Source organism: Elaeis guineensis, chromosome 7 (assembly GCF_000442705.2).
Source record: "Elaeis guineensis isolate ETL-2024a chromosome 7, EG11, whole genome shotgun sequence".
In the NCBI taxonomy this organism is placed as follows: Eukaryota; Viridiplantae; Streptophyta; class Magnoliopsida; order Arecales; family Arecaceae; genus Elaeis; species Elaeis guineensis.
The window spans coordinates 78,172,041-78,185,114 of NC_025999.2; positions in this window are offsets into that span (position 1 = coordinate 78,172,041).

Here is a 13,074-nt window from a genome sequence, read left to right on the forward strand (position 1 = left end):
CGGTCGGCGCTCTTGCTTCCAAAGTCTGAGATCCATCTCCCAATGGCACTCACATTGTTCTCCTACCTTCTCAGCTTTGTCCTCCTCCCATCGGAGCCCAATAGAGGAGGCATAAACAAGAAGCTCTTCCTCCACTGGTAATTCGACCTCAGGCCACTCCCATAGGTTCGGAAGATCTTAGCAAGAAGAAGAGCTCAAAAAGAAAGTTCACGACATCGAGCACCATCTTGATGAAGTCCAGAGTGGGTCTCACTACAGCAGCAACGATCTTAGCTTCAATTTCCAACCACCATTCTCTTAGACCATTTTAGATAAACGGATCTCAAATTGATTCAACATACTTCAGCTGGAGCCATATGATGGCTCCACGGATCTTCTTGATCACATATAGGATTATAGACCTTATGATGCTATAGGGCATCTCCGATGCCCTCCTTTGCCTTATCTTTTCGGCAATCCTCAGGAAGTCGACATGGGCATGGTACTCAGGACTCCAACCGTGGTCCATTCATTCGTTCGAATAGCTCGGCAAGCTATTCATTACTCATTTTGGTAGTAGCTGAGCTCAACCAAGAAATTTTGATGGTCTCTTCTCTCTCTGACAAGAGGAAGGCGAGTTGCTATGTGACTATGTTGCTAGATTCAATGCCACCATGCTCGAGATCTGCAACCTCGATGAGTCAGTGGTGATGTCGGCACTCAAGCGAGGGCTGCAAAATAAGTACCATATTTTCTCCCACGATAAGAATTTCCAACGAGACTATGCTTACTTGCTGGTCCGAGTTTCGAAATACATCCAGATAGAAGAAGGCTGATGGTGTGCAAGCAGGTAGAAGAAAAGAAGACCTCTGACAAGAAGAGGGGTCAGAAGGATCATCGAGCAGTCCAAGCCAAAAGGGAGTCTTTCCAACCACCAAAGAGCTATAGGTCCAAAAGCCCATCCCATCGGTTTGATAGCTATACCCCCTTTATTCATTCTCCGATCCTAGATCCTGATGGGGATCGAGGACTAGAGGTATTTACGACGATCCGAGCCAATGAAGGCCCCTCTGGATAGGAGAAGCAAAAAAAAGGTCTATCGCTTCCATTGTGACTATGGCCATGACATCAAGAAGTGCCACTAGCTCAAAGATGAGATTGAGGTCTTGATTCAGAGAGATTACCTCAGCAAGTATATTCGAAAGCAACAAAATCAAATACCCAATGAGGAAATCAATGCCATCTTTGCCTCTGCTGCCAACATAGGGGGCAGGAGACCAAATTAAAGAAGAATAAGAGACAATACTCGAGAGGGCATTATTTTCTTCTTTGGTTTTCGAGGGAAGTATATTTCTCGCACTAATGCCATCATCACAAAACTGACAATAGTCAGCCATAATGTAAATATAATTCAGTTCATAATAAAAATTTGATTGATATTTTATTTTATCATACCTTTTGAAGGATAAAATTGTCAGCCGATCCAAGGGAGACAGACAAAATTGAGGCGAAGTCAAATGAGGCTCAGCTCCAATGGCAGTGCCTTCGAGGTAGCCTCGAAAGGCTCCTAGGGCTCGTAACAACCCAACAAGGAGCCAACTTTGAACCAACCAAGGAGATTGGGTCCCCTATTGGACCTCTCATGTAGATGAGGCCTCGAATCTCCTAAGGCTCGAAGACTGAAGGTGGTTTGGTATCTAAGAAAGGGTGAAAAGCTCTCTAAGGCTTTTCAGAATCTGAAAATCCTACTAATACAAAGATCTGAGGATACTCAAGCCGACACCTTGTTCTATCAGGCCATGTGGCACTTCTTGCCTGTGAGTAGATCGAAGCGGAGGTCATAATGATGAGGATGAAGGAGCTAGCCGTCCTGAGATCCTGTCAAGCTATATGGCACTCTTTGCCCACGGACAGATCGAAACGGAGGCCACAACGATGAGGATGAAGGAGCTAACCCTCCTAAGACCCTGTCAGGCCACATGGTGCTTCTTGCCCATGGACATGTCGAAGTGCAGGCTATGACAATAAATATGAAGGGGCTAACCCTCTGAGAACCCCATCAGGCCATATGGTGTTCCTTGCCCATGGTCAGCTCGAAGCAGAGGCCACGACAATGAGGATGAAGGGGCCAATTCTTCGAAGATTTTGCTAGGCTACATGGCACTTCTTGCCCACGGACAAGTCGAAGCGGAGGCTATGATGATGAGGATGAAGGGGCTAACTCTCTAGGAACCTCACACGATCCACTGAAGCCATTAGGGGCTAAACATCCGGGGACTCCATATGGTCTACTAAAGTCAATAAGGGCTATCCTTTTGGAGATTCCATATAGCCCACTGAAGTAGATAGGAGCTAACCCTTCGAGAACCCCATATAGCCTACTGAAGCCAATAGGGGCTAACCTTCTGGGGATCCCACATGACCCACTGAAGCTGACAGAAACTAATCCTTCAGAGACCCCACATAGCCTACTGAAGCCAACAGGGGCTAATTCTTTGAAGACCCGACATGGCCCCATAAAGCTGACAGGGGCTAACCCTCTGGGATCCTACACTGCCTGTAGAAGCCGACGATAATGACAATAGAGGGGCTAACCCTTTAAGAATCCCACCATGAAGAATAAGTAACTCTAGAAGATACATGAAGAAAATATCAACAGAGATACTTCATTCAAAAGGTTCGTACATATTACAAAAAAGTTTATTACAAATCAATTTCATCCAAGCAAGGCTCATTACAACAAAGAAAAGAGAATACAAGGTTCGAGCTTAGCCGACATCTTTAGATGAAGAATCGAGCATTACTCAACACCGTCCTCGATGATCCACACAAAGCGGAGCCCTTTCCTAGTGGTTACTAGCCCCTGCTAAAGAATATCGAGGATGGCATAATCGATTCTCCCTCGAAAACTGTTCACCTCTAGGATATTTCTTTAAGAAAGGTTAGAAAGCTACCTTAGGGAATACAAAAGATGACCCTCTAGAAAGGTCTAAGACCTTTCTGGAGAAGACAATGCATCACCAACCCCCAGATGATAGTCGTTGTGGCTTTGCAGTCGGAGTGGCGAAACTTTCTAGCACTTCCATGCCAAGCTAGAATGTTGACTGGTGCATTTCTCTGAAGCACTCTACGATTGGCTAAAGGAAGAAGAAGACTCCCCCAGATGAAGGAAAGCTCTGGCATTTCCTTGATGTCGGACGAGATGATGTCACCATGATATTTTGAGAGATAATCAAGGTATGATCGGTCTTAAGCAATAGGACCCCTATTTATAAAAGAAAATTAGGTCTAAGCACATTCAAATGCCCCATTGATCATGTGACAAGTGTCGCGATCCGAGAGGCTTCAAAGACTATGCCTCTTGAAGAAAAGAGCACTAATGATCTTTTTCAATGTACCATCCTTATCAGATGGCACTAGCATTAAAGGTAGAGCTCCACTAGGCCTCTAGATCGTATGGTTCTCTGTTGCACAATCCTTAAAATAAATCATATTCTCTGATCTGTAGAAGGTGATATAGCACTCATCAAGATCCAACATATGGCATACAAATAAGTCTACAATGTTGAAAAGTTTACTCACGATGTAGTGACGAAGTAAGCACTTCAAGGAGAGTCAAGAGAGACCCTGGCTCAAGCATAGAGATTGACCTATCGGAGCCATCCGAGTCCTTGACTGTAATAAGAGCTAATCAACACAAACATCATAAAGAAGTAAAAGACTTCATCTGAAAGGTAAACACAATGAAAGTGTATTTTTCATTAACTAAAAAGCTTATTGATAGAATTTTGTCAAAAGAAGGCACCAAAACCAAATACAAAGAGGAGGAAGAAAGAGTCTTCATTCGAAGAAAATATCCCAACTTCTTCATCATTGTTGCTGGGGTGAAGGCATCTCAGGTCCAGCTTCGGGACCATTCGCTCGCAGGCGTGCCTTGCAGCTCTGGAAGCCCTGAATGAAAGCAGCCAAAGATGCCTTGATGATTTCATACTCAAAATCCATCGAAACCTTGTATTCCTTGATGCACCTAAATCTGACCTCAACAAAAATCTCTACTACAACCTCGGTGACCCTCCCTTTGCCTCCAAGTAAAGAAGGGTCCACCTTGAGCCTCTCTAACCCACTTAACATTGTAGAGGGAGACAAGGCCTAGCCCTTAAAGAAGAGGAGCCTGAAGCATCTTTGATGCAACCGATGTGGTAGCTTGCGGCAACTCGACCATAATCGACTCATCCCTAGTCCCACTAGGGTTTGTGATAGATCAGGAGCAAGAACCTCCGATTGAGTGCTCCTCATCCTCTTGGACGAGGACTCTCTGCTCAAAGAGCTTATCTTCGTCTTCACCACCAATTTGATGGATGACAGCGATAGCTTCATTACTTCAAGATAAGAAAAAAAAATTTCATCCGACAGCTACAACAACCAAAAAGCAACTAGCAGTCAAATGACAGAAAGTTTAATCAAATAGGTGGTGTATTTATATAGACTATCGACAATATGGATCTGACCATCAAATCGTCAGATTTTATCGTTTGGCCAACCTTGGGAGCAACGGATCTTACAGCTCTTCATCGCACCCTTCTCTCATCAAGCCACTGAAAGACGAGTGCCGTAAAAGTCAATTGTAAGAATGTTGTGATGGGATTTTTCTTTGTAAGTTTTCAACTCATGTAATGATATTTATTATTTGATAATAAAATGAGATATTAATTCATCATTTTAGCTGCATCTTATCATATCTAAGATTACGATGAACCCAAAGATTAAAGCAATGATTTTAGGAGACACAAATAGGTCATGCTAGTGAGACCTAAAATTTTAAAATCTTAATCTTAAATATTTCTGATCGTAGAAGTATTGAGTTGAAAATCAATATTTTGGATAGACTGACACATCCTATGTATACTTGACGGAGAGGGTGGCTGATCTCACTAGCCATTTGTATGAGATACTAATACAAGGATGTGGGTGGTCATTTGGATATGAGTCCACTGAATTGACTCGATGATAGAAAATATCTTATGGAAGTCTTATTTGCATGTCAAAGATGGTTCTCTAAATAGGAGTTGTACATGTGATCCTTAGACCTGAGATAACCATGAAATCTTGTGCACATGAACCCAAATTTTGGTTCATATCTAGGCATGATATTAAGACATGTATGGGATATTCTAGATACGGTAGAGTGTGTATGAATATTATGAGTCAGTCAATATAGAATCGATCACTCCTAGTAAGAGGAGATCGCATCCTGTGAATTCTCATCTCTAGATGACTTGAAAAAAAAAATTTAGCCAAAAGCAAGAAGGAGATTAGAAAGAATTTTTAATACTTCATCATCAGAGTCATCATTGACTAATCAAAAATTGATATAAATATGTGTTTGAGTTTGATATAATTCCATACTCATGAACATATTCGGGATGCAGGGATGATCGAAAGATTGAATTGCACGGTAACTTGCTACTGAAGGATATATTTGGTATTTTATCAAATTTTATATCTTTTGGATAGTCATGATATATTGCTAGATATCAATCTTGACTTATAAATTTGATCGAATTAAAAAATTTAATTCGATCATCAATTAGAAAGGATTCTAATTGTTGAACTCGGATTAACTCGATTGGATCTAAATCAATTAGATTGAAATCTAATCAAATTTGATCAACTTACATCCGGACCTACTGCTAGCTAGATATGGAACCCAATAGGTCACACACATAAAAAATTGGCCAAAGACCCTTTTGATAAGGTTGATTGAAATTCTGGATCCAATCCGGATTTTCGGTAAGAATTATAGCACGTGTAAAAATCCTAGCTTCTTAGGAGATCAATTTGGTCTCATACCTTGTTAATTTGCTAACCCAATTTAGTGAGTAATTGGGTTAGGTCATGCCACCTAGAAGCAGCCCAAAAAGGGGTGCCACATTTCAAGTTGACACCAAAAATCAAGAGTCCTCTTGGATGAGGACTCATGGCACAAAGAAAAGAAATCATGTGCATGTTGGCGTGACCAGAAGGAAGAGTCCTTCTGGCTTGAGATTCAAATGCATGTGGTAGCTCACATCATCCTCCATCCTCTAGTGCACATCTCAATGCATAAGATATTTTTTTTTTTGAAAAGTATGAGGTGGAGAAAAATTGGAAAGAAAGAAGGTCTTCGCGCAAGCACGATGAAGTCTCGCGACTCTTCGCATTTTGAAGAGTCCTTCTATAGATCAAATGCAATTGAAATGAAATGTTACTTATTAGATAATATTTTATTTTTTATCAACTTTTTTATAAAGATTTATCTAAAATATTTTCAAATTTATCAGAAGGACAAACGGACGTCAGAAGCCCCTCCTCGCATGCACGCGCGTGGTGATAAGGATTCATGTGAAGAGATGCGAGGAATGATCCTTTCGTGGGATTTTTTATCTCTTTATCAAGCGATCTAAGATCAAAATTAAATCCTCTTGCCACATGGCAAGTTCTGGATTTTTTGATTTGAGAAGGGATGCAAAAACATCCCTCCTTTAGTCGCGCATATGTGTGAATATGCTGATCGGCGTATCAGGTAGAAGAGTCCTTCTATCTGAAAACTCTTATTTTTCCTGATACACAGATTAGATAAAACTTTTGAGTGGGGCATGTCCTTACATCTGGGCATCCCTCTGACACCTATAAATAGGTGTGCGTGCCGAGTATTTGAGGCAATTCAGAAATACTTTTCAATTTATCTCCGTTGCTCTCCTTTCTTTCTTACAACCTATCTTAGTTTTAGGACAAGACTTTGAGATTTAAAACAAAGCCTAATCAGGTCCAGAGAAGAGTTGTGAAGGTCTTAAAGAAAGAGATTCAGAAGTTTCGAGAAGGTTCTAAGAGGGTCAAGTCAGATTTTTTAAGAAATCTGACCGATACGAGGCTAGTCGAGTTCTAGAAGCTAAAACTCTTGAAGCAAGGTGAAGGATGAGCACTGTCTTTAGTTTGATTTTTATGTGGATTACCATTGGAGGGTGGATACTTAGACGCCTCATGAAAATTGAGATGAGCACTACAGATATTCTTTTTATCTTAGTTTATATTAATTATGCTTTGATTGTTACAGTCAAAGATTTTTGGACATTAAGATTTTGGTGTGTCAGGTAATTTGAATAAAAACTTTAAACACCTAGCTCTTTTGCTGCGCCACCAGAACTAAATCGTGGTATCAAAGTCTATCTTGATTGATACAATTAAAGGTTAAAATATTATCTTGATTTTGATCAAGCTTGAATTTTTGGTTTGATTCTAATCAGGTCAATGGTTGAACCCATTGAACATCCAAATCCTAGCATGTCTTAGAGATATATTTTAGGTACATAATATTAAATGCATGATGTACGTATAGAATTTCTTCTTAATAGCTTAGTACTCGAATTGGAGTTCATCACTAGACTGTCCGATCATAAGAGCAAGTAAGATTCAAAGACCCTCTCTTCCTCTTCCATAGGATACTCTTATGGCATGTAGGAGTGCCATTGTGATGTCCCAAGAAGAAAAATCATGAAAAGAGTATTTTATATTGATACATGTTATTCATACTTCATGTATATAATATGCTTAAGTTGCTATGTTATAATCATGTTGTATGATTATGGTTTCATATCTTAGAGATATGATTAGATGCCATGATGAGTTGTTATGTTTATAAAGATACAACTATAATAGTGCATCATTATGACTGGATGAATTAGGATGTGCATGAGACCATTAAAGCCCTCCTAAAAATCATATTAAGTCGTAGTGTTGTGAATTAGTAGCTGACCTATTTTTTGAATCAATTAATCAATTGGTAGCTAAGGAGTGTTTCAAGTGCAGTGGTTCTTTAATTAGTTTCATTTGCTGGTCTGATCAATTTATTGGTGTCTAAGAAAAGCAACGGGGGCACCCCCACCAATCTTAACACTTTTTTGATCAATTGAATTAGTTCGAATCTTGAATGAAGGTTGTTCAGTATTTTGAACACTACATATGGCTTCCTTCATGCCTAGTCAATATCCTATCAAAGATCATAATAGGTTTGTTGTGATATTCACAAGACTTACTATGAGAATTGATGTGGGGTTGTCTTGGTGCATATTATATGCTTTATGATATATTTGGATATATTGCTTTATTGTGATATCCATAAGGACAGTATTTTTCAGATATGACTGTATGACAATGAAGGATCTGACTTAACTAGAAAAAATTATAGCTTATTGTGATATCCATAAGACTATGAATATTTTTAAAGGCAAGGATTATGTTGAGAATTGCATGAGATGCAATTGAATAGATTTTTCTACCTTTGAACTCATTGAGATTTATTGTGATATCCACAAGGCTTCATTGAGTGATTAGGGTCTCAACACCATTAAGAAATCAGATTAGGATTTCTCGTTTACCATAAGAGAGGGCTATGGTATTTGATAAAATAGTGAAAGACATAACTAATTAAAAGACATCATCTAGTTATACATGTCAAACATGAGTGGTCTGCTTATACTATTGTTCTTTATTTATATAGATTTAAATCTATATTATGGCTTCTTTATTTTTACTGTATGAAATCATAAATAAAAATATGTTGATCGATCCAAACTATGTGGATTGATTGAGGAACTTGTAAATTAGGTTCGTATCGGAGAAGAACTCCAATGTTCTAGATATTTTTGATCCTGGATCGGTCAGCAATAATGTTTACAAAAATAAGAAGGCAAAAAAAAATTTCATGGATATTATCTATTGATTTTATGGTAAATTTGGACATTGGAAGAATAATTACAAGAATTATCTTGCAAGATTGAAATAGGGTGCAAGTATAGCACCAAAGGATATGTATATGATACAGACCTATATTTCATTGAGTGGCTCAAACTCTAATACTTGGGTATTGGATACCGTCTGTAGATCGCATATTTGCAATTCATTATAGCGACTACAGAATATCAAAAGTCTGAAAAGATATGATCTTGAGCTTTATGGTGCAAGTGAAGAGTTCATTAGTATAAAAGCTATGGAAATCTGTATGCTTGATTTATCTTTAAAAAAAAAATTTAGAATTAAAAGATTATTATTACATACTAAAGATCATTAGAAATATTATTTCTATACCTTTGTTATTAAAATAAGGTTATGAAATAAGGCCAATGAAAAATGGATGCTACATTTTTTTTCTAATAAATTTTATGGCAGTGGTTATATTGATAATAATCTTTTAATTTTTATATTCAATGAAAATATTTTTTATATTAAAAGAAATATGAAAAGAAAGAGAGAAGATGCAAATATCATATATCTCTGGCATTACCATCTTGGTCATATTAGTGAGTCAAGGATAAACAAGTTATATAAAGAAGAATTCTTTGATCTGTATGATTATGAATCATTGAAAATTTATGAATCTTATCTCATGGGTAAGATGACCAAGACTCCATTCTCTGGACATGGAGAGAGAGCAAATGAGTTATTAGCCCTAGTACATACAGATGTATGTGGACCGATGATAACTCAGACCAGAGGAGGATACTCTTATTTCATCATCTTTACGAATGATCTATCAAGATTCGGATATGTGTATCTTATGAAACATAAATTCGAAGTCTTTGATAAGTTCAAGGAGCATCAAAGTATGATCGAGAAATAAACTGAAAAAATATTAAGATTTTTCAATCTGATCGAGGAGGAGAATACTTATCTAGTGAATTTCTTGATCATCTTAAAAGTAAAGGTATTCTCTCTGAATGGACCTCCCCTTATACACCCCAATTAAATGGTATAGTAGAAAAAAAGAATCGCACTTTGATGGATATGGTACGATCTACGATGTGCTTTACTGATCTTTTAATATTTTTCTAAAGATATGTCTTAGAGACTGCCGCATATATTTTAAATAGAGTGCCTTTAAAGTCTATTGAAAGTACACCATATGAGATATAGAAGGAAAGGAAGCCTAATCTTAAACATCTTAAGATTTGGGATTGTCCTGTATATGTCAAAAATATTTTTGGACATAAACTTAGTGCGAGATCAGACAAGCGCAAGTTTGTAGAGTATCCTAAGAAAACTAATAGATACTACTTCTACCACTCTACTAAACAAAAGGTATTTATTAGCAGACACAGTACTTTTTTGAAAAATAAATTCATCCAAGAATAAGACAGTGGGAGAAATATTAAACTTACGAAAGTTCAGAATCTACAAATCAATTCAAAAATATCTGTGGTTGAACCATAAGAAGATTCTCAATCAGAAGTACTCAAGGATAAGGTATATCCATAATACACACCTCCTTTTCGAGGGTCAGATAGAGTGCATCAAGCACCTCTGAGATATGATTTTATCATTGAGAATGATAATTCAATCAACATCATTCAGGATGATGATCCACCGACCTATTCGAAAGTTATCATGAGTAGAGACTCAGACAGATGGCTGAAAATCATGAAATCGAAGATGGACTCGATATACACTAACCAAGTGTAGACCTTGGTTGATGTACCTGAGGGTGTGACTTTAATAGAGTGCAAGTGGATCTTCAAGAAGAAGATTGGAGCAGATGGCTAAGTAGAAACCTACAAAACTAGGTTGGTGGTGAAAATTTTCAAACAAAAGCAAGAAATTGACTACGATGAAATCTTTTCATAAGTGGCTATACTCAAGTCCATCAGAATTTTGCTTGCTATAACGGCATACTACGACTATGAGATTTGGTAGATGGATGTCAAGATCCCTTTCCTCAATGGTAATCTTGAGGAAGAGATCTATATGACTCAACCAGAAGAATTTATCTCAAGTGGGAGGATAAATCAAGTATGCAAGCTAAAACAATTTATCTATAAATTGAAGCGGGCTTCGAAGAGCTGGAACATCCGATTTGATATGATAGTTAAAGAGTTTGACTTTATTAAAAATGAGAATGAACCATGTGTGTATAAGAAGATAAGTGGAAGTGCTATTATCTTCTTGGTTCTGTATATCGATGACATACTGCTCATTGAGAATGATATCCCAATGATGCAGTCGGTCAAAACTTGGTTATCGAATAAGTTTTTCATGAAAGACTTGGGTGAAGCATCCTATATACTAGATACAAAGATCTATAGAGATAGATCTAACAGGATGTTAGGCTTATCCCAGTCACGGTACATAAATCTCATGTTAAAGAGATTTAATATGGAGGTAAGTAAAAGAGGTTATCTGCCTGCAAGTCATGGTATACGTCTCTCTAAGAAAATATATCCTAAGACACCAGAGGAGAGAAAGAGGATGAACGAAATCCCTTATGCTTTGACAGTGGGATCAATAATGTATGCCATGCTATGTATCAGGCCTGATGTAGCTTATACTTTAAGCATAGCTAGCAGATTTCAGGCTAATCCAGGAGAGGATCATTAAAAAGCTGTGAAAAATATTTTGAACTACCTAATTAAGACTAAAGATATTTTTCTCATATATGGAGGAGAATCAAAGTTGAAACTAGAGGGATATATAGATTCTAGTTTTCAATCTGATTCAGATGATAACATGATAATATTAAGATACATGTTTATCCTATATAGTGGAGCAGTGAGTTGGAAGAGTTTCCAGCAGCAGACAGTAGCTGACTCAACCACTGAGGCAGAGTACATCACTGCTAGTAAAGCCACTAAGGAAGCTGTTTGGATGAAGAAGTTCATTATGGAATTAACAGTCATTCCTAAGATTGAAGGACCAGTGCCACTATATTATGATAACACTGGGGCCATTATACAAGCTAAAGAACTTGGGTCTCATCAAAGATCTAAGCACATCCTCAGATGCTTTCATCTTATTCAAAAAATTATAGAAAAATAAAATGTTGTCCTTGAACTAGTTGACACAAAGAATAATATAGTAGACCTATTCACTAAGGCCATACCACAGCAACTATTTGATTGTCATCTTGATTGTATGGGATTGAAATACAAAGGCGATTGACTTTAATGCAAGCGAGAGATTGAAAGAAGAGTGCCTTAAAAGTCAATCGCAAGTATATTGCAATAAAATTTTTCTTCATAATTTTTCAACTCATATAATGATATTTATTATTTGATAATAAAATAAGATATTGATTCATCATTTTAGCTACATATTATCATGTCTAAGATTATGATGAACCCCAAATATTAGAGCAATGATTTTAGGAGACATGAATGGGTCATGCCAGTGAGATCTAAAACTCTAATCTTAAATATTTCTGATCATAGGAGTATTGAGTCGAGGATCAATATTTTAAATAGACTGACGCATCCTATGTATGCTCGATAGAGAGGGTGGCTGATCTCACTAGCCACTTGTGTGGGATACTAATACAAGAATATGGGTGTTCATTTAGATATGAGTCTATTGAATTAACTCAATGATAGGAAACATCTTATGGAAGCTTTATTTGCATGTCAAAAATGGTTCTCTAAGTGAGAGTTGTATATGTGATCCTTAGACCTAAGATAACTATGAAATCTTGTGCACATGAATCCATACTTTGGTTCATACCCAGGCATGGCATTAAGACATGTATGGAATATTCTGGATATGATGGAGTGTGTATGAAAATTATAAGTCGATCAATATAGAATCGATCACTCCTAGTAAGAGAAGATCGCATCCAGTGAATTCTTATCTCTACATGACTCAAAAAAAAATCTTTTGGCCAAAAACAAGAAGAAGATTAGAAAGAATTTTTAATATTTCATCATCAAAGTCAACATTGGTTAATCGAGAATCAATATGAATATGTGTTTAAATTTGACATAATTTCATACTCATGAACATATTCGGGATGAAGGGATGATCAAAGGATTGAATTGCACGGTAACTTGCTATTAAAAGATATATTTGATATTTTCATCAAATTTTATATTTTTTAGGTAGTCATGATATGTTGCTAGACATCTATCTTGACTTGTAGGTTTGATCAAATTAAAGAGTTTAATTCAATCATCAATTAGAAAAGATTCTAATTGTTGAACTCGGGTTAGTTCAATTGGACCTAAATCGGTTAAATTAAAATCTAATGAAATCTAGTCAACTTATACTCGGACCTACTGCTAACTAAATGTGGAACCT